This window comes from Schistocerca piceifrons, unplaced genomic scaffold (genome assembly GCF_021461385.2).
Source record: "Schistocerca piceifrons isolate TAMUIC-IGC-003096 unplaced genomic scaffold, iqSchPice1.1 HiC_scaffold_1040, whole genome shotgun sequence".
In the NCBI taxonomy this organism is placed as follows: Eukaryota; Metazoa; Arthropoda; class Insecta; order Orthoptera; family Acrididae; genus Schistocerca; species Schistocerca piceifrons.
This window is the reverse complement of record NW_025726842.1, coordinates 86,405-105,152: the sequence shown is the minus strand read 5'-3', so window position 1 is coordinate 105,152 and position 18,748 is coordinate 86,405. Positions and strand designations below refer to the sequence as shown.

The window sequence follows — 18,748 nt, the reverse complement described above, 5'->3', positions numbered from 1 at the left end:
GGTACCTCTCCACACCTCGCCTCTCACAGCCGTTTATAGTGCCTGTCCTTTTGATAAGGGCGAATTCCAAGCGTCAGCTTTCGCGTCAGCCGAGCAAAGTCGGGACAAGTCGGGACATACTACAGGATGGTCTGCGTGGAGCTACGACGAAAAAAACCTTCATTTAACAGCACGCGGCTCACATACTCATACGAAAAAAACTAGCGCCACTTGCGGTGGCCGGGAATCGAACCCGGATCAACTGCTTGGAAGGCAACTATGCTCACCATTACACCACCACCGCACAGCCGCTGCTCGCAACGCCCCGCTGTGTCGCCTTCCTGCCCGCCAGCAGCGGCCCACGGTGATAGTAGCTGCAGGCGCTTTTCGAGGTAGGAGGGCGCATCCACACGCATTCGGGTAGCGCCTCCACGCACGCTGCGTCTTTGGGCAAGACTAGTCGCCGCGGCCGCAAGGTTACTCACACGATAGAGATGAGCATTCGTTTTAAGGCAGTGTAGTGGAGCACTCCGCGTGTGTAGCAGTTTTTTCGGTTGTATCCGACGTCGCTGGGTGGCAATCCCACTTTCCCCTGCAGAAAAGTGCTCGGGCAGCTCGACGAGCATCGCTGGTTCAATGGCATGTGCCTCAGTAGTGCAGTAGGCAGCGCGTAAGTCTCATAATCTTAAGGCTTGCCGGCACGATAGCTCAGCGTGTTCGGTCTGAGAGTTATCTGCCCTCTGTAATAAAAGACCGAGTCAACGATGAACTTGAACGGGCGCCATCGGACGTCCGCCCCCAACAAATGCAACGAAAGAAATGAGAAGAAAAAAAAAAAAAAATTGGTGAATGCTCGCTTAGCATGCGGACGGCCCGGGTTCGATTCCCGGCCGGTGCATCGTTCTGCTGTTCTCGCTATAATGCTGCCGCGCCGATTCCTCGCCTGAGCTGCGTCAGCCTCAGGAATGTATAGCAGGATTCGCTGTGAGAGGAACCATACACGCAGCACGCAATAGACCGTACTTGAACGGTCGCATGCTATTTCTGAACTCTGACGTCGGCCTGTCCCAACAGGCCGCTGTGTTCAGGTGCCGCAAGGGCGATGTACTGTAACCTCGGGCAGTGCTGCGTTCCGTTGAAAAAGCTGCGGCAGCAGTTTAATCTAGCAAGTAGGGAAAGCACGTGTAGCAACACAACAGATTCTTGAGAAAGCGCGAACTGTCTATCTCTAATATGAGAGACTTACCAAGTTTTCTGTAACGTTACTTGCAACGTGCCTCGGTAGCGCAGTAGGTAGCGCGTAAGTCTCATAATCTTAAGGTCGTGAGTTCGATCCTCACCCAGGGCATTTAATTTGCTGTACATCATGGCTGAATTAACGGCGTTGCTGTTGCTAGGGAACGAACTTAATTGTCGTTCGTTATCCATAAGGAGTCTACGCCTCAGCGTCAATACGTTTATTTCCAATTATGACAACGTACAACTTTGATCTTTCTCTTCCCTTGTTAGGAGTAAAATAATGAATAGTCAATTTCGGGCTGTGCGCCATGCCAGTCTGTAGGCGCAAATATGCTCGCAAACGGAGAACTGCACTGAGTCCAGATTCAGCACGAAATACGAGAGGAGACGGAGAAAAGCTCACGCTTATCGAGCAAATCCGGTGTGGTCTAGTGGCTAGGATACCTGGCTTTCACCCAGGAGGCCCGGGTTCGGTTCCCGGTACCGGAACGGAAGTTTTTGCGCACACAACGCTCCATGTTTTGGCCTTCGAACTGTCGTTTGTCGCCCACCTTCCGAAGCTTCGACCGAACGTAATCGGGGAAAACAGGCACATGATGCAATTACTGTCGGCACCGGAATAAAGGGAGAAGAGGCACTGGTCCGTTGTTGGGCTGCTACCAGCGTCAGTGGGAAGTCGGTGAAGTCGCCAGTTGCGCCAGAAGCCAGAAATTACCGTAGTACGCCTACACACGCGTTCCAGTTATTTACATTGCTTGCAGCCGCTCCATCCACAACGAGCGTGAGCCCGGATAGCTCAGTCGGTAGAGCATTAGGCTTTTAACCTAAGGGTCCAGGGTTCAAGTCCCTGTCCGGGCGAAGATTTTAACGTTTCCGTAATGGCTCGTCTCGTAGCGATGGTAGCCCTGCCGTAATCAGTGCACGGAGTTCGTTTCCTGTCAACATTCTGCGCAGACCCAGGGAAACTTGGGTTACGAGCAGTCGTGGCCGAGTGGTTAAGGCGTCTGACTAGAAATCAGATTCCCTCTGGGAGCGTAGGTTCGAGTCCTACCGACTGCGTCGGATTTTTCTTTTTTTGTTTAAGAACAACGAGCAGAAAATTTCGCAGATTGCCTGTCGTTTTGGTACCTCTCCACACCTCGCCTCTCACAGGCGTTTATAGTGCCTGTCCTTTTGATAAGGGCGAATTCCAAGCGTCAGCTTTCGCGTCAGCCGAGCAAAGTCGGGACAAGTCGGGACATACTACAGGATGGTCTGCGTGGAGCTACGACGAAAAAAACCTTCATTTAACAGCACGCGGCTCACATACTCATACGAAAAAAACTAGCGCCACTTGCGGTGGCCGGGAATCGAACCCGGATCAACTGCTTGGAAGGCAACTATGCTCACCATTACACCACCACCGCACAGCCGCTGCACGCAACGCCCCGCTGTGTCGCCTTCCTGCTCGCCAGCAGCGGCCCACGGTGATAGTAGCTGCAGGCGCTTTTCGAGGTAGGAGGGCGCATCCACACGCATTCGGGTAGCGCCTCCACGCACGCTGCGTCTTTGGGCAAGACTAGTCGCCGCGGCCGCAAGGTTACTCACACGATAGAGATGAGCATTCGTTTTAAGGCAGTGTAGTGGAGCACTCCGCATGTGTAGCAGTTTTTTCGGTTGTATCCGACGTCGCTGGGTGGCAATCCCACTTTCCCCTGCAGAAAAGTGCTCGGGCAGCTCGACGAGCATCGCTGGTTCAATGGCATGTGCCTCAGTAGTGCAGTAGGCAGCGCGTAAGTCTCATAATCTTAAGGCTTGCCGGCACGATAGCTCAGCGTGTTCGGTCTGAGAGTTATCTGCCCTCTGTAATAAAAGACCGAGTCAACGATGAACTTGAACGGGCGCCATCGGACGTCCGCCCCCAACAAATGCAACGAAAGAAATGAGAAGAAAAAAAAAAAAAATTGGTGAATGCTCGCTTAGCATGCGGACGGCCCGGGTTCGATTCCCGGCCGGTGCATCGTTCTGCTGTTCTCGCTATAATGCTGCCGCGCCGATTCCTCGCCTGAGCTGCGTCAGCCTCAGGAATGTATAGCAGGATTCGCTGTGAGAGGAACCATACACGCAGCACGCAATAGACCGTACTTGAACGGTCGCATGCTATTTCTGAACTCTGACGTCGGCCTGTCCCAACAGGCCGCTGTGTTCAGGTGCCGCAAGGGCGATGTACTGTAACCTCGGGCAGTGCTGCGTTCCGTTGAAAAAGCTGCGGCAGCAGTTTAATCTAGCAAGTAGGGAAAGCACGTGTAGCAACACAACAGATTCTTGAGAAAGCGCGAACTGTCTATCTCTAATATGAGAGACTTACCAAGTTTTCTGTAACGTTACTTGCAACGTGCCTCGGTAGCGCAGTAGGTAGCGCGTAAGTCTCATAATCTTAAGGTCGTGAGTTCGATCCTCACCCAGGGCATTTAATTTGCTGTACATCATGGCTGAATTAACGGCGTTGCTGTTGCTAGGGAACGAACTTAATTGTCGTTCGTTATCCATAAGGAGTCTACGCCTCAGCGTCAATACGTTTATTTCCAATTATGACAACGTACAACTTTGATCTTTCTCTTCCCTTGTTAGGAGTAAAATAATGAATAGTCAATTTCGGGCTGTGCGCCATGCCAGTCTGTAGGCGCAAATATGCTCGCAAACGGAGAACTGCACTGAGTCCAGATTCAGCACGAAATACGAGAGGAGACGGAGAAAAGCTCACGCTTATCGAGCAAATCCGGTGTGGTCTAGTGGCTAGGATACCTGGCTTTCACCCAGGAGGCCCGGGTTCGGTTCCCGGTACCGGAACGGAAGTTTTTGCGCACACAACGCTCCATGTTTTGGCCTTCGAACTGTCGTTTGTCGCCCACCTTCCGAAGCTTCGACCGAACGTAATCGGGGAAAACAGGCACATGATGCAATTACTGTCGGCACCGGAATAAAGGGAGAAGAGGCACTGGTCCGTTGTTGGGCTGCTACCAGCGTCAGTGGGAAGTCGGTGAAGTCGCCAGTTGCGCCAGAAGCCAGAAATTACCGTAGTACGCCTACACACGCGTTCCAGTTATTTACATTGCTTGCAGCCGCTCCATCCACAACGAGCGTGAGCCCGGATAGCTCAGTCGGTAGAGCATTAGGCTTTTAACCTAAGGGTCCAGGGTTCAAGTCCCTGTCCGGGCGAAGATTTTAACGTTTCCGTAATGGCTCGTCTCGTAGCGATGGTAGCCCTGCCGTAATCAGTGCACGGAGTTCGTTTCCTGTCAACATTCTGCGCAGACCCAGGGAAACTTGGGTTACGAGCAGTCGTGGCCGAGTGGTTAAGGCGTCTGACTAGAAATCAGATTCCCTCTGGGAGCGTAGGTTCGAGTCCTACCGACTGCGTCGGATTTTTCTTTTTTTGTTTAAGAACAACGAGCAGAAAATTTCGCAGATTGCCTGTCGTTTTGGTACCTCTCCACACCTCGCCTCTCACAGCCGTTTATAGTGCCTGTCCTTTTGATAAGGGCGAATTCCAAGCGTCAGCTTTCGCGTCAGCCGAGCAAAGTCGGGACAAGTCGGGACATACTACAGGATGGTCTGCGTGGAGCTACGACGAAAAAAACCTTCATTTAACAGCACGCGGCTCACATACTCATACGAAAAAAACTAGCGCCACTTGCGGTGGCCGGGAATCGAACCCGGATCAACTGCTTGGAAGGCAACTATGCTCACCATTACACCACCACCGCACAGCCGCTGCTCGCAACGCCCCGCTGTGTCGCCTTCCTGCCCGCCAGCAGCGGCCCACGGTGATAGTAGCTGCAGGCGCTTTTCGAGGTAGGAGGGCGCATCCACACGCATTCGGGTAGCGCCTCCACGCACGCTGCGTCTTTGGGCAAGACTAGTCGCCGCGGCCGCAAGGTTACTCACACGATAGAGATGAGCATTCGTTTTAAGGCAGTGTAGTGGAGCACTCCGCGTGTGTAGCAGTTTTTTCGGTTGTATCCGACGTCGCTGGGTGGCAATCCCACTTTCCCCTGCAGAAAAGTGCTCGGGCAGCTCGACGAGCATCGCTGGTTCAATGGCATGTGCCTCAGTAGTGCAGTAGGCAGCGCGTAAGTCTCATAATCTTAAGGCTTGCCGGCACGATAGCTCAGCGTGTTCGGTCTGAGAGTTATCTGCCCTCTGTAATAAAAGACCGAGTCAACGATGAACTTGAACGGGCGCCATCGGACGTCCGCCCCCAACAAATGCAACGAAAGAAATGAGAAGAAAAAAAAAAAAAAATTGGTGAATGCTCGCTTAGCATGCGGACGGCCCGGGTTCGATTCCCGGCCGGTGCATCGTTCTGCTGTTCTCGCTATAATGCTGCCGCGCCGATTCCTCGCCTGAGCTGCGTCAGCCTCAGGAATGTATAGCAGGATTCGCTGTGAGAGGAACCATACACGCAGCACGCAATAGACCGTACTTGAACGGTCGCATGCTATTTCTGAACTCTGACGTCGGCCTGTCCCAACAGGCCGCTGTGTTCAGGTGCCGCAAGGGCGATGTACTGTAACCTCGGGCAGTGCTGCGTTCCGTTGAAAAAGCTGCGGCAGCAGTTTAATCTAGCAAGTAGGGAAAGCACGTGTAGCAACACAACAGATTCTTGAGAAAGCGCGAACTGTCTATCTCTAATATGAGAGACTTACCAAGTTTTCTGTAACGTTACTTGCAACGTGCCTCGGTAGCGCAGTAGGTAGCGCGTAAGTCTCATAATCTTAAGGTCGTGAGTTCGATCCTCACCCAGGGCATTTAATTTGCTGTACATCATGGCTGAATTAACGGCGTTGCTGTTGCTAGGGAACGAACTTAATTGTCGTTCGTTATCCATAAGGAGTCTACGCCTCAGCGTCAATACGTTTATTTCCAATTATGACAACGTACAACTTTGATCTTTCTCTTCCCTTGTTAGGAGTAAAATAATGAATAGTCAATTTCGGGCTGTGCGCCATGCCAGTCTGTAGGCGCAAATATGCTCGCAAACGGAGAACTGCACTGAGTCCAGATTCAGCACGAAATACGAGAGGAGACGGAGAAAAGCTCACGCTTATCGAGCAAATCCGGTGTGGTCTAGTGGCTAGGATACCTGGCTTTCACCCAGGAGGCCCGGGTTCGGTTCCCGGTACCGGAACGGAAGTTTTTGCGCACACAACGCTCCATGTTTTGGCCTTCGAACTGTCGTTTGTCGCCCACCTTCCGAAGCTTCGACCGAACGTAATCGGGGAAAACAGGCACATGATGCAATTACTGTCGGCACCGGAATAAAGGGAGAAGAGGCACTGGTCCGTTGTTGGGCTGCTACCAGCGTCAGTGGGAAGTCGGTGAAGTCGCCAGTTGCGCCAGAAGCCAGAAATTACCGTAGTACGCCTACACACGCGTTCCAGTTATTTACATTGCTTGCAGCCGCTCCATCCACAACGAGCGTGAGCCCGGATAGCTCAGTCGGTAGAGCATTAGGCTTTTAACCTAAGGGTCCAGGGTTCAAGTCCCTGTCCGGGCGAAGATTTTAACGTTTCCGTAATGGCTCGTCTCGTAGCGATGGTAGCCCTGCCGTAATCAGTGCACGGAGTTCGTTTCCTGTCAACATTCTGCGCAGACCCAGGGAAACTTGGGTTACGAGCAGTCGTGGCCGAGTGGTTAAGGCGTCTGACTAGAAATCAGATTCCCTCTGGGAGCGTAGGTTCGAGTCCTACCGACTGCGTCGGATTTTTCTTTTTTTGTTTAAGAACAACGAGCAGAAAATTTCGCAGATTGCCTGTCGTTTTGGTACCTCTCCACACCTCGCCTCTCACAGGCGTTTATAGTGCCTGTCCTTTTGATAAGGGCGAATTCCAAGCGTCAGCTTTCGCGTCAGCCGAGCAAAGTCGGGACAAGTCGGGACATACTACAGGATGGTCTGCGTGGAGCTACGACGAAAAAAACCTTCATTTAACAGCACGCGGCTCACATACTCATACGAAAAAAACTAGCGCCACTTGCGGTGGCCGGGAATCGAACCCGGATCAACTGCTTGGAAGGCAACTATGCTCACCATTACACCACCACCGCACAGCCGCTGCACGCAACGCCCCGCTGTGTCGCCTTCCTGCTCGCCAGCAGCGGCCCACGGTGATAGTAGCTGCAGGCGCTTTTCGAGGTAGGAGGGCGCATCCACACGCATTCGGGTAGCGCCTCCACGCACGCTGCGTCTTTGGGCAAGACTAGTCGCCGCGGCCGCAAGGTTACTCACACGATAGAGATGAGCATTCGTTTTAAGGCAGTGTAGTGGAGCACTCCGCATGTGTAGCAGTTTTTTCGGTTGTATCCGACGTCGCTGGGTGGCAATCCCACTTTCCCCTGCAGAAAAGTGCTCGGGCAGCTCGACGAGCATCGCTGGTTCAATGGCATGTGCCTCAGTAGTGCAGTAGGCAGCGCGTAAGTCTCATAATCTTAAGGCTTGCCGGCACGATAGCTCAGCGTGTTCGGTCTGAGAGTTATCTGCCCTCTGTAATAAAAGACCGAGTCAACGATGAACTTGAACGGGCGCCATCGGACGTCCGCCCCCAACAAATGCAACGAAAGAAATGAGAAGAAAAAAAAAAAAAATTGGTGAATGCTCGCTTAGCATGCGGACGGCCCGGGTTCGATTCCCGGCCGGTGCATCGTTCTGCTGTTCTCGCTATAATGCTGCCGCGCCGATTCCTCGCCTGAGCTGCGTCAGCCTCAGGAATGTATAGCAGGATTCGCTGTGAGAGGAACCATACACGCAGCACGCAATAGACCGTACTTGAACGGTCGCATGCTATTTCTGAACTCTGACGTCGGCCTGTCCCAACAGGCCGCTGTGTTCAGGTGCCGCAAGGGCGATGTACTGTAACCTCGGGCAGTGCTGCGTTCCGTTGAAAAAGCTGCGGCAGCAGTTTAATCTAGCAAGTAGGGAAAGCACGTGTAGCAACACAACAGATTCTTGAGAAAGCGCGAACTGTCTATCTCTAATATGAGAGACTTACCAAGTTTTCTGTAACGTTACTTGCAACGTGCCTCGGTAGCGCAGTAGGTAGCGCGTAAGTCTCATAATCTTAAGGTCGTGAGTTCGATCCTCACCCAGGGCATTTAATTTGCTGTACATCATGGCTGAATTAACGGCGTTGCTGTTGCTAGGGAACGAACTTAATTGTCGTTCGTTATCCATAAGGAGTCTACGCCTCAGCGTCAATACGTTTATTTCCAATTATGACAACGTACAACTTTGATCTTTCTCTTCCCTTGTTAGGAGTAAAATAATGAATAGTCAATTTCGGGCTGTGCGCCATGCCAGTCTGTAGGCGCAAATATGCTCGCAAACGGAGAACTGCACTGAGTCCAGATTCAGCACGAAATACGAGAGGAGACGGAGAAAAGCTCACGCTTATCGAGCAAATCCGGTGTGGTCTAGTGGCTAGGATACCTGGCTTTCACCCAGGAGGCCCGGGTTCGGTTCCCGGTACCGGAACGGAAGTTTTTGCGCACACAACGCTCCATGTTTTGGCCTTCGAACTGTCGTTTGTCGCCCACCTTCCGAAGCTTCGACCGAACGTAATCGGGGAAAACAGGCACATGATGCAATTACTGTCGGCACCGGAATAAAGGGAGAAGAGGCACTGGTCCGTTGTTGGGCTGCTACCAGCGTCAGTGGGAAGTCGGTGAAGTCGCCAGTTGCGCCAGAAGCCAGAAATTACCGTAGTACGCCTACACACGCGTTCCAGTTATTTACATTGCTTGCAGCCGCTCCATCCACAACGAGCGTGAGCCCGGATAGCTCAGTCGGTAGAGCATTAGGCTTTTAACCTAAGGGTCCAGGGTTCAAGTCCCTGTCCGGGCGAAGATTTTAACGTTTCCGTAATGGCTCGTCTCGTAGCGATGGTAGCCCTGCCGTAATCAGTGCACGGAGTTCGTTTCCTGTCAACATTCTGCGCAGACCCAGGGAAACTTGGGTTACGAGCAGTCGTGGCCGAGTGGTTAAGGCGTCTGACTAGAAATCAGATTCCCTCTGGGAGCGTAGGTTCGAGTCCTACCGACTGCGTCGGATTTTTCTTTTTTTGTTTAAGAACAACGAGCAGAAAATTTCGCAGATTGCCTGTCGTTTTGGTACCTCTCCACACCTCGCCTCTCACAGCCGTTTATAGTGCCTGTCCTTTTGATAAGGGCGAATTCCAAGCGTCAGCTTTCGCGTCAGCCGAGCAAAGTCGGGACAAGTCGGGACATACTACAGGATGGTCTGCGTGGAGCTACGACGAAAAAAACCTTCATTTAACAGCACGCGGCTCACATACTCATACGAAAAAAACTAGCGCCACTTGCGGTGGCCGGGAATCGAACCCGGATCAACTGCTTGGAAGGCAACTATGCTCACCATTACACCACCACCGCACAGCCGCTGCTCGCAACGCCCCGCTGTGTCGCCTTCCTGCCCGCCAGCAGCGGCCCACGGTGATAGTAGCTGCAGGCGCTTTTCGAGGTAGGAGGGCGCATCCACACGCATTCGGGTAGCGCCTCCACGCACGCTGCGTCTTTGGGCAAGACTAGTCGCCGCGGCCGCAAGGTTACTCACACGATAGAGATGAGCATTCGTTTTAAGGCAGTGTAGTGGAGCACTCCGCGTGTGTAGCAGTTTTTTCGGTTGTATCCGACGTCGCTGGGTGGCAATCCCACTTTCCCCTGCAGAAAAGTGCTCGGGCAGCTCGACGAGCATCGCTGGTTCAATGGCATGTGCCTCAGTAGTGCAGTAGGCAGCGCGTAAGTCTCATAATCTTAAGGCTTGCCGGCACGATAGCTCAGCGTGTTCGGTCTGAGAGTTATCTGCCCTCTGTAATAAAAGACCGAGTCAACGATGAACTTGAACGGGCGCCATCGGACGTCCGCCCCCAACAAATGCAACGAAAGAAATGAGAAGAAAAAAAAAAAAAAATTGGTGAATGCTCGCTTAGCATGCGGACGGCCCGGGTTCGATTCCCGGCCGGTGCATCGTTCTGCTGTTCTCGCTATAATGCTGCCGCGCCGATTCCTCGCCTGAGCTGCGTCAGCCTCAGGAATGTATAGCAGGATTCGCTGTGAGAGGAACCATACACGCAGCACGCAATAGACCGTACTTGAACGGTCGCATGCTATTTCTGAACTCTGACGTCGGCCTGTCCCAACAGGCCGCTGTGTTCAGGTGCCGCAAGGGCGATGTACTGTAACCTCGGGCAGTGCTGCGTTCCGTTGAAAAAGCTGCGGCAGCAGTTTAATCTAGCAAGTAGGGAAAGCACGTGTAGCAACACAACAGATTCTTGAGAAAGCGCGAACTGTCTATCTCTAATATGAGAGACTTACCAAGTTTTCTGTAACGTTACTTGCAACGTGCCTCGGTAGCGCAGTAGGTAGCGCGTAAGTCTCATAATCTTAAGGTCGTGAGTTCGATCCTCACCCAGGGCATTTAATTTGCTGTACATCATGGCTGAATTAACGGCGTTGCTGTTGCTAGGGAACGAACTTAATTGTCGTTCGTTATCCATAAGGAGTCTACGCCTCAGCGTCAATACGTTTATTTCCAATTATGACAACGTACAACTTTGATCTTTCTCTTCCCTTGTTAGGAGTAAAATAATGAATAGTCAATTTCGGGCTGTGCGCCATGCCAGTCTGTAGGCGCAAATATGCTCGCAAACGGAGAACTGCACTGAGTCCAGATTCAGCACGAAATACGAGAGGAGACGGAGAAAAGCTCACGCTTATCGAGCAAATCCGGTGTGGTCTAGTGGCTAGGATACCTGGCTTTCACCCAGGAGGCCCGGGTTCGGTTCCCGGTACCGGAACGGAAGTTTTTGCGCACACAACGCTCCATGTTTTGGCCTTCGAACTGTCGTTTGTCGCCCACCTTCCGAAGCTTCGACCGAACGTAATCGGGGAAAACAGGCACATGATGCAATTACTGTCGGCACCGGAATAAAGGGAGAAGAGGCACTGGTCCGTTGTTGGGCTGCTACCAGCGTCAGTGGGAAGTCGGTGAAGTCGCCAGTTGCGCCAGAAGCCAGAAATTACCGTAGTACGCCTACACACGCGTTCCAGTTATTTACATTGCTTGCAGCCGCTCCATCCACAACGAGCGTGAGCCCGGATAGCTCAGTCGGTAGAGCATTAGGCTTTTAACCTAAGGGTCCAGGGTTCAAGTCCCTGTCCGGGCGAAGATTTTAACGTTTCCGTAATGGCTCGTCTCGTAGCGATGGTAGCCCTGCCGTAATCAGTGCACGGAGTTCGTTTCCTGTCAACATTCTGCGCAGACCCAGGGAAACTTGGGTTACGAGCAGTCGTGGCCGAGTGGTTAAGGCGTCTGACTAGAAATCAGATTCCCTCTGGGAGCGTAGGTTCGAGTCCTACCGACTGCGTCGGATTTTTCTTTTTTTGTTTAAGAACAACGAGCAGAAAATTTCGCAGATTGCCTGTCGTTTTGGTACCTCTCCACACCTCGCCTCTCACAGCCGTTTATAGTGCCTGTCCTTTTGATAAGGGCGAATTCCAAGCGTCAGCTTTCGCGTCAGCCGAGCAAAGTCGGGACAAGTCGGGACATACTACAGGATGGTCTGCGTGGAGCTACGACGAAAAAAACCTTCATTTAACAGCACGCGGCTCACATACTCATACGAAAAAAACTAGCGCCACTTGCGGTGGCCGGGAATCGAACCCGGATCAACTGCTTGGAAGGCAACTATGCTCACCATTACACCACCACCGCACAGCCGCTGCTCGCAACGCCCCGCTGTGTCGCCTTCCTGCCCGCCAGCAGCGGCCCACGGTGATAGTAGCTGCAGGCGCTTTTCGAGGTAGGAGGGCGCATCCACACGCATTCGGGTAGCGCCTCCACGCACGCTGCGTCTTTGGGCAAGACTAGTCGCCGCGGCCGCAAGGTTACTCACACGATAGAGATGAGCATTCGTTTTAAGGCAGTGTAGTGGAGCACTCCGCGTGTGTAGCAGTTTTTTCGGTTGTATCCGACGTCGCTGGGTGGCAATCCCACTTTCCCCTGCAGAAAAGTGCTCGGGCAGCTCGACGAGCATCGCTGGTTCAATGGCATGTGCCTCAGTAGTGCAGTAGGCAGCGCGTAAGTCTCATAATCTTAAGGCTTGCCGGCACGATAGCTCAGCGTGTTCGGTCTGAGAGTTATCTGCCCTCTGTAATAAAAGACCGAGTCAACGATGAACTTGAACGGGCGCCATCGGACGTCCGCCCCCAACAAATGCAACGAAAGAAATGAGAAAAAAAAAAAAAAAAATTGGTGAATGCTCGCTTAGCATGCGGACGGCCCGGGTTCGATTCCCGGCCGGTGCATCGTTCTGCTGTTCTCGCTATAATGCTGCCGCGCCGATTCCTCGCCTGAGCTGCGTCAGCCTCAGGAATGTATAGCAGGATTCGCTGTGAGAGGAACCATACACGCAGCACGCAATAGACCGTACTTGAACGGTCGCATGCTATTTCTGAACTCTGACGTCGGCCTGTCCCAACAGGCCGCTGTGTTCAGGTGCCGCAAGGGCGATGTACTGTAACCTCGGGCAGTGCTGCGTTCCGTTGAAAAAGCTGCGGCAGCAGTTTAATCTAGCAAGTAGGGAAAGCACGTGTAGCAACACAACAGATTCTTGAGAAAGCGCGAACTGTCTATCTCTAATATGAGAGACTTACCAAGTTTTCTGTAACGTTACTTGCAACGTGCCTCGGTAGCGCAGTAGGTAGCGCGTAAGTCTCATAATCTTAAGGTCGTGAGTTCGATCCTCACCCGGGGCATTTAATTTGCTGTACATCATGGCTGAATTAACGGCGTTGCTGTTGCTAGGGAACGAACTTAATTGTCGTTCGTTATCCATAAGGAGTCTACGCCTCAGCGTCAATACGTTTATTTCCAATTATGACAACGTACAACTTTGATCTTTCTCTTCCCTTGTTAGGAGTAAAATAATGAATAGTCAATTTCGGGCTGTGCGCCATGCCAGTCTGTAGGCGCAAATATGCTCGCAAACGGAGAACTGCACTGAGTCCAGATTCAGCACGAAATACGAGAGGAGACGGAGAAAAGCTCACGCTTATCGAGCAAATCCGGTGTGGTCTAGTGGCTAGGATACCTGGCTTTCACCCAGGAGGCCCGGGTTCGGTTCCCGGTACCGGAACGGAAGTTTTTGCGCACACAACGCTCCATGTTTTGGCCTTCGAACTGTCGTTTGTCGCCCACCTTCCGAAGCTTCGACCGAACGTAATCGGGGAAAACAGGCACATGATGCAATTACTGTCGGCACCGGAATAAAGGGAGAAGAGGCACTGGTCCGTTGTTGGGCTGCTACCAGCGTCAGTGGGAAGTCGGTGAAGTCGCCAGTTGCGCCAGAAGCCAGAAATTACCGTAGTACGCCTACACACGCGTTCCAGTTATTTACATTGCTTGCAGCCGCTCCATCCACAACGAGCGTGAGCCCGGATAGCTCAGTCGGTAGAGCATTAGGCTTTTAACCTAAGGGTCCAGGGTTCAAGTCCCTGTCCGGGCGAAGATTTTAACGTTTCCGTAATGGCTCGTCTCGTAGCGATGGTAGCCCTGCCGTAATCAGTGCACGGAGTTCGTTTCCTGTCAACATTCTGCGCAGACCCAGGGAAACTTGGGTTACGAGCAGTCGTGGCCGAGTGGTTAAGGCGTCTGACTAGAAATCAGATTCCCTCTGGGAGCGTAGGTTCGAGTCCTACCGACTGCGTCGGATTTTTCTTTTTTTGTTTAAGAACAACGAGCAGAAAATTTCGCAGATTGCCTGTCGTTTTGGTACCTCTCCACACCTCGCCTCTCACAGCCGTTTATAGTGCCTGTCCTTTTGATAAGGGCGAATTCCAAGCGTCAGCTTTCGCGTCAGCCGAGCAAAGTCGGGACAAGTCGGGACATACTACAGGATGGTCTGCGTGGAGCTACGACGAAAAAAACCTTCATTTAACAGCACGCGGCTCACATACTCATACGAAAAAAACTAGCGCCACTTGCGGTGGCCGGGAATCGAACCCGGATCAACTGCTTGGAAGGCAACTATGCTCACCATTACACCACCACCGCACAGCCGCTGCTCGCAACGCCCCGCTGTGTCGCCTTCCTGCCCGCCAGCAGCGGCCCACGGTGATAGTAGCTGCAGGCGCTTTTCGACGTAGGAGGGCGCATCCACACGCATTCGGGTAGCGCCTCCACGCACGCTGCGTCTTTGGGCAAGACTAGTCGCCGCGGCCGCAAGGTTACTCACACGATAGAGATGAGCATTCGTTTTAAGGCAGTGTAGTGGAGCACTCCGCGTGTGTAGCAGTTTTTTCGGTTGTATCCGACGTCGCTGGGTGGCAATCCCACTTTCCCCTGCAGAAAAGTGCTCGGGCAGCTCGACGAGCATCGCTGGTTCAATGGCATGTGCCTCAGTAGTGCAGTAGGCAGCGCGTAAGTCTCATAATCTTAAGGCTTGCCGGCACGATAGCTCAGCGTGTTCGGTCTGAGAGTTATCTGCCCTCTGTAATAAAAGACCGAGTCAACGATGAACTTGAACGGGCGCCATCGGACGTCCGCCCCCAACAAATGCAACGAAAGAAATGAGAAAAAAAAAAAAAAAATTGGTGAATGCTCGCTTAGCATGCGGACGGCCCGGGTTCGATTCCCGGCCGGTGCATCGTTCTGCTGTTCTCGCTATAATGCTGCCGCGCCGATTCCTCGCCTGAGCTGCGTCAGCCTCAGGAATGTATAGCAGGATTCGCTGTGAGAGGAACCATACACGCAGCACGCAATAGACCGTACTTGAACGGTCGCATGCTATTTCTGAACTCTGACGTCGGCCTGTCCCAACAGGCCGCTGTGTTCAGGTGCCGCAAGGGCGATGTACTGTAACCTCGGGCAGTGCTGCGTTCCGTTGAAAAAGCTGCGGCAGCAGTTTAATCTAGCAAGTAGGGAAAGCACGTGTAGCAACACAACAGATTCTTGAGAAAGCGCGAACTGTCTATCTCTAATATGAGAGACTTACCAAGTTTTCTGTAACGTTACTTGCAACGTGCCTCGGTAGCGCAGTAGGTAGCGCGTAAGTCTCATAATCTTAAGGTCGTGAGTTCGATCCTCACCCAGGGCATTTAATTTGCTGTACATCATGGCTGAATTAACGGCGTTGCTGTTGCTAGGGAACGAACTTAATTGTCGTTCGTTATCCATAAGGAGTCTACGCCTCAGCGTCAATACGTTTATTTCCAATTATGACAACGTACAACTTTGATCTTTCTCTTCCCTTGTTAGGAGTAAAATAATGAATAGTCAATTTCGGGCTGTGCGCCATGCCAGTCTGTAGGCGCAAATATGCTCGCAAACGGAGAACTGCACTGAGTCCAGATTCAGCACGAAATACGAGAGGAGACGGAGAAAAGCTCACGCTTATCGAGCAAATCCGGTGTGGTCTAGTGGCTAGGATACCTGGCTTTCACCCAGGAGGCCCGGGTTCGGTTCCCGGTACCGGAACGGAAGTTTTTGCGCACACAACGCTCCATGTTTTGGCCTTCGAACTGTCGTTTGTCGCCCACCTTCCGAAGCTTCGACCGAACGTAATCGGGGAAAACAGGCACATGATGCAATTACTGTCGGCACCGGAATAAAGGGAGAAGAGGCACTGGTCCGTTGTTGGGCTGCTACCAGCGTCAGTGGGAAGTCGGTGAAGTCGCCAGTTGCGCCAGAAGCCAGAAATTACCGTAGTACGCCTACACACGCGTTCCAGTTATTTACATTGCTTGCAGCCGCTCCATCCACAACGAGCGTGAGCCCGGATAGCTCAGTCGGTAGAGCATTAGGCTTTTAACCTAAGGGTCCAGGGTTCAAGTCCCTGTCCGGGCGAAGATTTTAACGTTTCCGTAATGGCTCGTCTCGTAGCGATGGTAGCCCTGCCGTAATCAGTGCACGGAGTTCGTTTCCTGTCAACATTCTGCGCAGACCCAGGGAAACTTGGGTTACGAGCAGTCGTGGCCGAGTGGTTAAGGCGTCTGACTAGAAATCAGATTCCCTCTGGGAGCGTAGGTTCGAGTCCTACCGACTGCGTCGGATTTTTCTTTTTTTGTTTAAGAACAACGAGCAGAAAATTTCGCAGATTGCCTGTCGTTTTGGTACCTCTCCACACCTCGCCTCTCACAGCCGTTTATAGTGCCTGTCCTTTTGATAAGGGCGAATTCCAAGCGTCAGCTTTCGCGTCAGCCGAGCAAAGTCGGGACAAGTCGGGACATACTACAGGATGGTCTGCGTGGAGCTACGACGAAAAAAACCTTCATTTAACAGCACGCGGCTCACATACTCATACGAAAAAAACTAGCGCCACTTGCGGTGGCCGGGAATCGAACCCGGATCAACTGCTTGGAAGGCAACTATGCTCACCATTACACCACCACCGCACAGCCGCTGCTCGCAACGCCCCGCTGTGTCGCCTTCCTGCCCGCCAGCAGCGGCCCACGGTGATAGTAGCTGCAGGCGCTTTTCGACGTAGGAGGGCGCATCCACACGCATTCGGGTAGCGCCTCCACGCACGCTGCGTCTTTGGGCAAGACTAGTCGCCGCGGCCGCAAGGTTACTCACACGATAGAGATGAGCATTCGTTTTAAGGCAGTGTAGTGGAGCACTCCGCGTGTGTAGCAGTTTTTTCGGTTGTATCCGACGTCGCTGGGTGGCAATCCCACTTTCCCCTGCAGAAAAGTGCTCGGGCAGCTCGACGAGCATCGCTGGTTCAATGGCATGTGCCTCAGTAGTGCAGTAGGCAGCGCGTAAGTCTCATAATCTTAAGGCTTGCCGGCACGATAGCTCAGCGTGTTCGGTCTGAGAGTTATCTGCCCTCTGTAATAAAAGACCGAGTCAACGATGAACTTGAACGGGCGCCATCGGACGTCCGCCCCCAACAAATGCAACGAAAGAAATGAGAAAAAAAAAAAAAAAATTGGTGAATGCTCGCTTAGCATGCGGACGGCCCGGGTTCGATTCCCGGCCGGTGCATCGTTCTGCTGTTCTCGCTATAATGCTGCCGCGCCGATTCCTCGCCTGAGCTGCGTCAGCCTCAGGAATGTATAGCAGGATTCGCTGTGAGAGGAACCATACACGCAGCACGCAATAGACCGTACTTGAACGGTCGCATGCTATTTCTGAACTCTGACGTCGGCCTGTCCCAACAGGCCGCTGTGTTCAGGTGCCGCAAGGGCGATGTACTGTAACCTCGGGCAGTGCTGCGTTCCGTTGAAAAAGCTGCGGCAGCAGTTTAATCTAGCAAGTAGGGAAAGCACGTGTAGCAACACAACAGATTCTTGAGAAAGCGCGAACTGTCTATCTCTAATATGAGAGACTTACCAAGTTTTCTGTAACGTTACTTGCAACGTGCCTCGGTAGCGCAGTAGGTAGCGCGTAAGTCTCATAATCTTAAGGTCGTGAGTTCGATCCTCACCCAGGGCATTTAATTTGCTGTACATCATGGCTGAATTAACGGCGTTGCTGTTGCTAGGGAACGAACTTAATTGTCGTTCGTTATCCATAAGGAGTCTACGCCTCAGCGTCAATACGTTTATTTCCAATTATGACAACGTACAACTTTGATCTTTCTCTTCCCTTGTTAGGAGTAAAATAATGAATAGTCAATTTCGGGCTGTGCGCCATGCCAGTCTGTAGGCGCAAATATGCTCGCAAACGGAGAACTGCACTGAGTCCAGATTCAGCACGAAATACGAGAGGAGACGGAGAAAAGCTCACGCTTATCGAGCAAATCCGGTGTGGTCTAGTGGCTAGGATACCTGGCTTTCACCCAGGAGGCCCGGGTTCGGTTCCCGGTACCGGAACGGAAGTTTTTGCGCACACAACGCTCCATGTTTTGGCCTTCGAACTGTCGTTTGTCGCCCACCTTCCGAAGCTTCGACCGAACGTAATCGGGGAAAACAGGCACATGATGCAATTACTGTCGGCACCGGAATAAAGGGAGAAGAGGCACTGGTCCGTTGTTGGGCTGCTACCAGCGTCAGTGGGAAGTCGGTGAAGTCGCCAGTTGCGCCAGAAGCCAGAAATTACCGTAGTACGCCTACACACGCGTTCCAGTTATTTACATTGCTTGCAGCCGCTCCATCCACAACGAGCGTGAGCCCGGATAGCTCAGTCGGTAGAGCATTAGGCTTTTAACCTAAGGGTCCAGGGTTCAAGTCCCTGTCCGGGCGAAGATTTTAACGTTTCCGTAATGGCTCGTCTCGTAGCGATGGTAGCCCTGCCGTAATCAGTGCACGGAGTTCGTTTCCTGTCAACATTCTGCGCAGACCCAGGGAAACTTGGGTTACGAGCAGTCGTGGCCGAGTGGTTAAGGCGTCTGACTAGAAATCAGATTCCCTCTGGGAGCGTAGGTTCGAGTCCTACCGACTGCGTCGGATTTTTCTTTTTTTGTTTAAGAACAACGAGCAGAAAATTTCGCAGATTGCCTGTCGTTTTGGTACCTCTCCACACCTCGCCTCTCAC

General features: G+C 52.4%; 40 non-coding genes across 40 annotated transcripts; 32 read left to right on the top strand and 8 right to left on the bottom strand.

The window, feature by feature from the left end:
• Positions 1 to 211: 211 nt before the first annotated feature.
• Positions 212 to 283, bottom strand: Trnag-ucc. The gene has a single exon. It is a non-coding gene; the product is annotated as a tRNA-Gly (tRNA).
• Positions 284 to 1,254: 971 nt separating this feature from the next.
• Positions 1,255 to 1,327, top strand: Trnam-cau. Its single transcript has one exon. It is a non-coding gene; the product is annotated as a tRNA-Met (tRNA).
• A 308-nt stretch (positions 1,328 to 1,635) lies between these two features.
• Positions 1,636 to 1,707, top strand: Trnae-uuc. The gene has a single exon. It is a non-coding gene; the product is annotated as a tRNA-Glu (tRNA).
• Positions 1,708 to 2,003: 296 nt separating this feature from the next.
• On the top strand, positions 2,004 to 2,076 carry Trnak-uuu. The gene has a single exon. It is a non-coding gene; the product is annotated as a tRNA-Lys (tRNA).
• A 119-nt stretch (positions 2,077 to 2,195) lies between these two features.
• Positions 2,196 to 2,277, top strand: Trnas-aga. Its single transcript has one exon. It is a non-coding gene; the product is annotated as a tRNA-Ser (tRNA).
• Positions 2,278 to 2,552: 275 nt separating this feature from the next.
• Trnag-ucc lies at positions 2,553 to 2,624 on the bottom strand. Its single transcript has one exon. It is a non-coding gene; the product is annotated as a tRNA-Gly (tRNA).
• A 970-nt stretch (positions 2,625 to 3,594) lies between these two features.
• Positions 3,595 to 3,667, top strand: Trnam-cau. Its single transcript has one exon. It is a non-coding gene; the product is annotated as a tRNA-Met (tRNA).
• A 308-nt stretch (positions 3,668 to 3,975) lies between these two features.
• On the top strand, positions 3,976 to 4,047 carry Trnae-uuc. The gene has a single exon. It is a non-coding gene; the product is annotated as a tRNA-Glu (tRNA).
• A 296-nt stretch (positions 4,048 to 4,343) lies between these two features.
• On the top strand, positions 4,344 to 4,416 carry Trnak-uuu. The gene has a single exon. It is a non-coding gene; the product is annotated as a tRNA-Lys (tRNA).
• Positions 4,417 to 4,535: 119 nt separating this feature from the next.
• Positions 4,536 to 4,617, top strand: Trnas-aga. The gene has a single exon. It is a non-coding gene; the product is annotated as a tRNA-Ser (tRNA).
• Positions 4,618 to 4,892: 275 nt separating this feature from the next.
• Trnag-ucc lies at positions 4,893 to 4,964 on the bottom strand. Its single transcript has one exon. It is a non-coding gene; the product is annotated as a tRNA-Gly (tRNA).
• A 971-nt stretch (positions 4,965 to 5,935) lies between these two features.
• Positions 5,936 to 6,008, top strand: Trnam-cau. Its single transcript has one exon. It is a non-coding gene; the product is annotated as a tRNA-Met (tRNA).
• Positions 6,009 to 6,316: 308 nt separating this feature from the next.
• Trnae-uuc lies at positions 6,317 to 6,388 on the top strand. Its single transcript has one exon. It is a non-coding gene; the product is annotated as a tRNA-Glu (tRNA).
• Positions 6,389 to 6,684: 296 nt separating this feature from the next.
• Trnak-uuu lies at positions 6,685 to 6,757 on the top strand. Its single transcript has one exon. It is a non-coding gene; the product is annotated as a tRNA-Lys (tRNA).
• Positions 6,758 to 6,876: 119 nt separating this feature from the next.
• Trnas-aga lies at positions 6,877 to 6,958 on the top strand. Its single transcript has one exon. It is a non-coding gene; the product is annotated as a tRNA-Ser (tRNA).
• Positions 6,959 to 7,233: 275 nt separating this feature from the next.
• Trnag-ucc lies at positions 7,234 to 7,305 on the bottom strand. Its single transcript has one exon. It is a non-coding gene; the product is annotated as a tRNA-Gly (tRNA).
• Positions 7,306 to 8,275: 970 nt separating this feature from the next.
• Positions 8,276 to 8,348, top strand: Trnam-cau. The gene has a single exon. It is a non-coding gene; the product is annotated as a tRNA-Met (tRNA).
• A 308-nt stretch (positions 8,349 to 8,656) lies between these two features.
• On the top strand, positions 8,657 to 8,728 carry Trnae-uuc. The gene has a single exon. It is a non-coding gene; the product is annotated as a tRNA-Glu (tRNA).
• A 296-nt stretch (positions 8,729 to 9,024) lies between these two features.
• On the top strand, positions 9,025 to 9,097 carry Trnak-uuu. Its single transcript has one exon. It is a non-coding gene; the product is annotated as a tRNA-Lys (tRNA).
• Positions 9,098 to 9,216: 119 nt separating this feature from the next.
• Positions 9,217 to 9,298, top strand: Trnas-aga. The gene has a single exon. It is a non-coding gene; the product is annotated as a tRNA-Ser (tRNA).
• A 275-nt stretch (positions 9,299 to 9,573) lies between these two features.
• On the bottom strand, positions 9,574 to 9,645 carry Trnag-ucc. The gene has a single exon. It is a non-coding gene; the product is annotated as a tRNA-Gly (tRNA).
• Positions 9,646 to 10,616: 971 nt separating this feature from the next.
• Trnam-cau lies at positions 10,617 to 10,689 on the top strand. The gene has a single exon. It is a non-coding gene; the product is annotated as a tRNA-Met (tRNA).
• Positions 10,690 to 10,997: 308 nt separating this feature from the next.
• Positions 10,998 to 11,069, top strand: Trnae-uuc. Its single transcript has one exon. It is a non-coding gene; the product is annotated as a tRNA-Glu (tRNA).
• Positions 11,070 to 11,365: 296 nt separating this feature from the next.
• On the top strand, positions 11,366 to 11,438 carry Trnak-uuu. The gene has a single exon. It is a non-coding gene; the product is annotated as a tRNA-Lys (tRNA).
• Positions 11,439 to 11,557: 119 nt separating this feature from the next.
• Trnas-aga lies at positions 11,558 to 11,639 on the top strand. The gene has a single exon. It is a non-coding gene; the product is annotated as a tRNA-Ser (tRNA).
• A 275-nt stretch (positions 11,640 to 11,914) lies between these two features.
• On the bottom strand, positions 11,915 to 11,986 carry Trnag-ucc. Its single transcript has one exon. It is a non-coding gene; the product is annotated as a tRNA-Gly (tRNA).
• A 970-nt stretch (positions 11,987 to 12,956) lies between these two features.
• Trnam-cau lies at positions 12,957 to 13,029 on the top strand. Its single transcript has one exon. It is a non-coding gene; the product is annotated as a tRNA-Met (tRNA).
• A 308-nt stretch (positions 13,030 to 13,337) lies between these two features.
• Trnae-uuc lies at positions 13,338 to 13,409 on the top strand. The gene has a single exon. It is a non-coding gene; the product is annotated as a tRNA-Glu (tRNA).
• A 296-nt stretch (positions 13,410 to 13,705) lies between these two features.
• Positions 13,706 to 13,778, top strand: Trnak-uuu. Its single transcript has one exon. It is a non-coding gene; the product is annotated as a tRNA-Lys (tRNA).
• Positions 13,779 to 13,897: 119 nt separating this feature from the next.
• Trnas-aga lies at positions 13,898 to 13,979 on the top strand. The gene has a single exon. It is a non-coding gene; the product is annotated as a tRNA-Ser (tRNA).
• Positions 13,980 to 14,254: 275 nt separating this feature from the next.
• Trnag-ucc lies at positions 14,255 to 14,326 on the bottom strand. Its single transcript has one exon. It is a non-coding gene; the product is annotated as a tRNA-Gly (tRNA).
• A 969-nt stretch (positions 14,327 to 15,295) lies between these two features.
• On the top strand, positions 15,296 to 15,368 carry Trnam-cau. Its single transcript has one exon. It is a non-coding gene; the product is annotated as a tRNA-Met (tRNA).
• Positions 15,369 to 15,676: 308 nt separating this feature from the next.
• On the top strand, positions 15,677 to 15,748 carry Trnae-uuc. The gene has a single exon. It is a non-coding gene; the product is annotated as a tRNA-Glu (tRNA).
• Positions 15,749 to 16,044: 296 nt separating this feature from the next.
• On the top strand, positions 16,045 to 16,117 carry Trnak-uuu. Its single transcript has one exon. It is a non-coding gene; the product is annotated as a tRNA-Lys (tRNA).
• A 119-nt stretch (positions 16,118 to 16,236) lies between these two features.
• Trnas-aga lies at positions 16,237 to 16,318 on the top strand. Its single transcript has one exon. It is a non-coding gene; the product is annotated as a tRNA-Ser (tRNA).
• A 275-nt stretch (positions 16,319 to 16,593) lies between these two features.
• Positions 16,594 to 16,665, bottom strand: Trnag-ucc. The gene has a single exon. It is a non-coding gene; the product is annotated as a tRNA-Gly (tRNA).
• Positions 16,666 to 17,634: 969 nt separating this feature from the next.
• Trnam-cau lies at positions 17,635 to 17,707 on the top strand. The gene has a single exon. It is a non-coding gene; the product is annotated as a tRNA-Met (tRNA).
• Positions 17,708 to 18,015: 308 nt separating this feature from the next.
• On the top strand, positions 18,016 to 18,087 carry Trnae-uuc. Its single transcript has one exon. It is a non-coding gene; the product is annotated as a tRNA-Glu (tRNA).
• A 296-nt stretch (positions 18,088 to 18,383) lies between these two features.
• Positions 18,384 to 18,456, top strand: Trnak-uuu. The gene has a single exon. It is a non-coding gene; the product is annotated as a tRNA-Lys (tRNA).
• A 119-nt stretch (positions 18,457 to 18,575) lies between these two features.
• On the top strand, positions 18,576 to 18,657 carry Trnas-aga. Its single transcript has one exon. It is a non-coding gene; the product is annotated as a tRNA-Ser (tRNA).
• Positions 18,658 to 18,748: the final 91 nt, after the last annotated feature.